The sequence below is a fragment of the Mugil cephalus genome, chromosome 2 (assembly GCF_022458985.1).
Source record: "Mugil cephalus isolate CIBA_MC_2020 chromosome 2, CIBA_Mcephalus_1.1, whole genome shotgun sequence".
Lineage (NCBI taxonomy): Eukaryota > Metazoa > Chordata > Actinopteri > Mugiliformes > Mugilidae > Mugil > Mugil cephalus.
This window is the reverse complement of record NC_061771.1, coordinates 28,831,822-28,837,821: the sequence shown is the minus strand read 5'-3', so window position 1 is coordinate 28,837,821 and position 6,000 is coordinate 28,831,822. Positions and strand designations below refer to the sequence as shown.

Here is a 6,000-nt window from a genome sequence, read left to right as displayed (position 1 = left end):
CAAATGCACCCTCAAACAGATGTATGAGTATGTATGCAAAAATTGTACTCAACACATTCACAGTATGATTGGCGGCATCACAGCTAGTTGCTGCGCACTGTATCTGTTCGTGTACAGCACTAATTGCTCTATTGCTCATCTTTACAGTCCTTTAGGCTAAACAAAAGAACGCTGCGTTGGCCGGGAATCGAACCCGGGTCAACTGCTTGGAAGGCAGCTATGCTCACCACTATACCACCAACGCTACAGACAGGGGATCTTTGGACAAAATCAGCACACATCGCCGTATTGAGAGCACGGGCTTGAAGTTCTGATCTTGGTCAAAAGGTCTGTGCATTTCTATCAGCTGTTGAGATGGACTAGATTCCACCTGTTTGTATACAGCACTAATTGCTGGCCTACTAAACTTTGTCACAAGGCCCGTAGCCAAGGTGTAAACGGGAGCACTGGAGGAAAAGGTTGTTCTTCCACAACAGCAACAAGTCTTAGAAAGAAATGTGCTGCTGAAGCTCTGTGCACACCTTGAGCAAGCTTGGGACAACGTTGCCTGGTCATCAAACACTGGTTGTTCACTCTGCCCTGCCCTTGCCCCTGTCCAGCTTTCATGGCCTGCAATTGTCCACTCGTAGCTGAATCAACAGTTCTCCAACCTGCCTATGATACCGCTTAAATTCAGTCATTAGAGCCGCTAACTCACCTGGTTACCACCTTTCCTTTCTCTGATCATTCTGACCACTTTCATGCCAGTAATGTTGCAGACACAGCCCTCGTCCCCCCTCTCAGGGCAAGGAAGAGATTGCTACAGCTAGGGACAAAGAAGACACAGTTGGTCGTCAGTTGTCGCTTGGGTCTCCATGCGGGTGTTAACAAACATTGAGACAGCAAGCTAAAGCTGGAGATGCCAGGGATTGAACCCGGGGCCTCATACATGCAAAGCATGCGCTCTACCACTGAGCTACATCCCCTGTGCAAGGGTGTAAGAATGACACGGTGAACTGCAGTGCAATCTTGTGCATTCTTGGGCTGATGTTGCATGGTCCACAGTAGAATTGATGTCAGCAAAGAGCTGTAGGAAGGTTACTGGTTTGCACTCGGTTTGTGCACAGCGCTAATTGCTAGCCCACTAAATTGTGTCACTTGGAGTGGGAAGACACAGTGTAAATGGGAACATTAGAGGAAGGGGTTGGCCTTTGTGGGTGAGTACCACTGATTCTTTTCACTGATCATTTTCAGCTTTTCACTGCGTACTGCAGTGACATTCCTCTCGATCCTGTTCTTGCACAACAACGACAAGTATTACACTTAAACTTACTTTAGCATAATGTTCTACACAAGCTCTGCACACACCTACAGCAGTCCGGGGTTGATGTTGTATTGTCCTCTGGCCTTGCTGATCCGGGTCCCGGTGGGTCTACCTGCTTTCTCAACTGGCTAGTCATGATGAGCGTGGTAGTTTGGGAAATGCGGGGGTGAGGGGCCAAGGTGTGAATGAGGATGTTAGAGGAGGTGGGCGCAGCTTTGGACTGTTGGTCGGTGCCTTTCTTCCTTCCAGTGATCATTCTGGCATATTCATGCCAACACTGCTCCTCACTCACCCCACACCCCACTCATGTTGTACTGCAGGACCTGTTTTCTTCAACAATAACAAGTCTTAGAAAGTGCTCTGCCACAGAAGCTCTGTTCTCTGGCCTTGCTGATCTGGCTCTTGATGGGTTTAGCAGTTGTCTCACCTGGCTTTTCATGAAAAGAATTTTAGTTTTTTGGAAAATGCGGAGGAGGGGTGGTCCATCTCCCAGATTATGGTCCATCGTTGCTCTGCATTTTGCTCAAAACCAAATAAAAAAGCGAAATTCCCCATCCCGAGTAGGGAAAGGGGGTTTGTCGTGGCCGAGGGGTTTAAAGGCGATGGACTAGAAAATCCATTGGGGTTTCCCGCCAGGTTCGAACCCTGCCGACAACGAGTGGCTGTTTTTCTCTTTCAAATGCACCCTCAAAACAGATGTATGAGTTGTATACGAAAACTGTACTCAACACGTTAAGTACTATTGGCGGCGTCACAGCTGGTTGCTGCGAACTGAAATCTGTTTCGTGTACAGCACTAATTGCAAATTTAATCCACTTTGTATTGTCATCTTTACAGTCCTTTAGGCTAAACAAAAGAACGCTGCTTTGGGCCCGGGAATGAACCGGGTTTCAACTGCTTGGAAGGCAGCTATGCTCACCACTATACCACCAACGCTAAAAGACAGGGGATCTTTGGACAAATCAGCGCCAGTCCCCGTGTTGAGAGCACGGGCTTGAAGTTTGATCTTGGTCAAAAGGTCTGTGCATTTCTGTCAGCTGTTGAGTGGGACTAGATTCCCCCTGTTTGTATACAGCACTAATTGCTGGCCTACTAAACTTTGTCAAAAGGGGCCGTAGCCAAGGTGTAAACGGGGAGCACTGGAGGAAAAGGTTGTTCTTCCACAACAGCAACAAGTCTTAGAAAGAAATGTGCTGCTAAAAGCTCTGTGCACACCTTGAGCAAGCTTGGGACAACTTTTGCCTGGTCATCAAACATGGTTGTTCACTCTGCCTGCCCTTCCCCCTGTCCAGCTTTCATGGCCTGCAATTGTCCACTGTAGCTGAATCAACATTTCTCCAACCTGCCTATGATACCGCTTAAATTCAGTCATTAGAGCCGCTAACTCACTGTTAAGGCCAATTCCCTGGTTACCACCTTTCCTTTCTCTGATCATTCTGACCACTTTCATGCCAGTAATGTTCCAGACACACCCTCGTTCCCCCCTCTCAGTGCAAGGAAGAGATTGCTACAGTATGGGACAAAGAAGACACAGTTGGTCGTCAGTTGTCGCTTGGGTTCTCCATGCGGGTGTTAAAAAAACATTGGGGACAGCAAGCTAAAGCTGGAGATGCCGGGGATTGAACCCGGGGCCTATACATGCAAAGCATGCGCTCTACCACTGAGCTAATCCCCTGTGCAAGGGTGTAAGAATGACACGGCGAACTGCAGTGCAACCAGGTACGCACCTTGTGCATTCTTGGGGGTTGATGTCAGCAAAGAGCTGTAGGAAGGTTACTGGTTTGCACTCGGTTTGTGCACAGCGCTAATTGCTAGCCATAAATTGTGTCACTTGGAGTGGGAAGACGCAGTGTAAATGGGAACATTAGGGGAAAGGGGGTTTTGGCCTTTGTGGGTGAGTACCACTGATTCTTTTCATGATCATTTTCAGCTTTTCACTGCGTACTGCAGTGACATTCCTCTCGATCCTTTTTCTTGCACAACACGACAAGTATTACACTTAAACTTACTTTAGCGTAATGTTCTACACAAGCTTGCCCACACCTTCAGCAATCCTGGGTTGATATTGTATTGTCCTCTGGCCTTGCTGACCCGGGTCCGGGGGGTTCTCCCTGCTTTCTCAACTGGTAGTCATGATGAGCGTGTGTTTGGAATGGTGGGGCGCGGGGGGTGGGGGGGCCAAGGTGTGATGAGGATGTTGAGGAGGTGGGGGCAGCTTCGGACTGTTGGGCGGTGCCTTTCTTCCTTCCTGTGATCATTCTGGCATATTCATCCCAAACACTGCTCCTCACTCACCCCACACCCACTCATGTTGTACTGCAGGACCTGTTTCTTCAACAAAAAACAAGTCTTAGAAAGTGCTCTGCCACAGAAGCTCTGTTCTCTGGCCTTGCTGATCTGGCTCTTGATGGGTTTAGCAGTTGTTCCCCTGGCTTTTCATGATAAGAATTTTATTTTTTTGGGGAAATGCGGAGGAGGGGTGGTCCATCTCCCAGATTATGGTCCTCGTTGCTCTGCATTTTGCTCAAACAAATAAAAAAGCGAAAATTCCCCATCCCGAGCTATGGAAGGGCGTTGTCGTGGCGATTGGTTTAAGGCGATGGACTAGAAATCCATTGGGGTTTCCCCGCGCAGGTTCGAATCCTGCCGACAACGAGTGGCTGTTTTTCTCTTTCAATGCACCCTCAAACAGATGTATGAGTTGTATACGAAAATGTACTCAACACGTTAAAAGTACTATTGGCGGCGTCAAGCTGGTTGCTGCGAACTGTATCTGTTCGTGTACAGCACTAATTGCAAACTTAATCCATTTTGTTTTGCTATCTTTACAGTCCTTTAGGCTAAACAAAAGAACGCTGCGTTGGCCGGGAATCAAAACCCGGGTAAAACTGCTTGGAAGGCGCTTGCTCCCCCACTATACCACCATCGCTACAGACAGGGGATCTTTGGACAAAATCAGCGCACTCGCCGTGTTGAGAGCACGGGCTTGAAGTTCTGATCTTGGTAAAAAGGTCTGTGCATTTCTGTCAGTGTTGAGATGGACTAGATTCCACCTGTTTGTATACGCACAAATTGCTGGCCTACTAAACTTTGTCACAAGGCCCGTAGCCAAGGTGTAACGGGAGCACTGGAGGAAAAGGTTGTTTTTCCCACAACAGCAACAAGTCTTAGAAAGAAATGTGCTGCTGAAGCTCGGGTGCCACCTTGAGAAAAGCTTGGGACAACGTTCCCTGGTTTCATCAAACATGTTGTTCACTCTGCCTGCCCTTGCCCTGTCCAGCTTTCATGGCCTGCAATTGTCCACTCGTAGCTGAATCAACAGTTCTCCAACCTGCCTATGTACCGCTTAAATCAGTCATTAGAGCCGCTAACTCACCTGTTAAAAGGCCAATTGCCCTGGTTCCACCTTTCCTTTCTCTGATCATTTGCCCACTTTCATGCCGTAATGTTCCAGGACACACCCTGTCCCCCCTCTCAGTGCAAGGAAGAGATTGCTACAGCTATGGACAAAGAAGACACAGTTGGTCGTCAGTTGTCGCTTGGGTCTCCATGCGGGTGTTAACAAACATTGAGACAGCAAGCTAAAGCTGGAGATGCCGGGGATTGAACCCGGGGCCTCATACATGCAAAGCATGCGCTCTCCCACTGAGCTACATCCCTGTGAAAGGGGTTTGTAAGAATGACACGGCAAACTGCAGTGCAATTTTGGTGCACCTTGTGCTTTCCCCGGGTTGATGTCAGCAAAGAGCTTTTAGGAAGGTTTACTGGTTTGCACTCGGTTTGTCCCACAGGCTAATTGCTAGCCCACTAAATTGTGTCATTGGAGTGGGAAGACGCAGTGTAAATGGGAACATTAGAGGAAGGGGTTGGCCTTTGTGGGTGTGAGTACCACTGATTCTTTTCATGATCATTTTCAGCTTTTCACTGCGTACTGCAGTGACATTCCTCTCGATCCTGTTCTTGCAACAACAACGACAAGTATTACACTTTAAACTTACTTTAGCGTAATGTTCTACACAAGCTCTGCACACCCCTTTCGCAATCCGGGTTGATTTGTATTGTCCTCTGGCCTTGCTGATCCGGGGTCCGGTGGGTCTACCTGCTTTCTCAGGCTAGTCAGATGGCGTGGTAGTTGGAAATGCGGGGGTGAGGGGCCAAGGTGTGAATGAGGATGTTAGAGGAGGTGGGGGCAGCTTGGGTGTTGGTCGTGCCTTTCTCTCCGTGATCATTCTGGCAATTCATGCCAACATGCTCCTCACTCACCCCCCCCATTTCATGTTGTATGAGGACCGTTTTCTTAACATAACAAGTCTTAGAAAGGCTCTGCCCGGGCCTGTTCTTGGCCTGCGGGATCTGGCTCTGTGGTTAGCAGTTGTCTCACCTGGCTTTATGATAAGAATTTTAGTTTTTTGGAAATGGGAGGGGTGGTCCATCTCCCAGATTATGGTCCTCGTTGCTTGCATTTTGCTTAAAACAAATAAAAAAAGCGAAAATTCCCCATCCGAGCTATGGGAAGGGTGTTGTCGTGGCCGAGTGGTTAAGGCGATGGACTAGAAATCCATTGGGGTTTCCCCGCGCAGGTTCGAATCCTGCCGACAACGAGTGGCTGTTTTTCTCTTTCAAATGCACCTCAACAGATGTATGAGTATGTTTTGCAAAATTGTACTCAACACTTCACAGTATGATTGGCGGCATCA

At 48.3% G+C, this 6,000-nt stretch overlaps 1 protein-coding gene and 5 non-coding genes across 7 annotated transcripts in view; 3 read left to right on the top strand and 3 right to left on the bottom strand.

Annotated features, from left to right (window-relative positions):
* LOC125001704 (B-cell receptor CD22-like) overlaps nucleotides 1-6,000 on the top strand; it is a 39,108-nt gene that overhangs the window by 3,339 nt on the left and 29,769 nt on the right. The window lies entirely within an intron of this gene.
* Nucleotides 173-244, bottom strand: trnag-ucc. Its single transcript has one exon. It is a non-coding gene; the product is annotated as a tRNA-Gly (tRNA).
* trnaa-ugc lies at nucleotides 894-965 on the bottom strand. The gene has a single exon. It is a non-coding gene; the product is annotated as a tRNA-Ala (tRNA).
* On the top strand, nucleotides 3,877-3,958 carry trnas-aga. Its single transcript has one exon. It is a non-coding gene; the product is annotated as a tRNA-Ser (tRNA).
* Nucleotides 4,892-4,963, bottom strand: trnaa-ugc. Its single transcript has one exon. It is a non-coding gene; the product is annotated as a tRNA-Ala (tRNA).
* Nucleotides 5,823-5,904, top strand: trnas-aga. Its single transcript has one exon. It is a non-coding gene; the product is annotated as a tRNA-Ser (tRNA).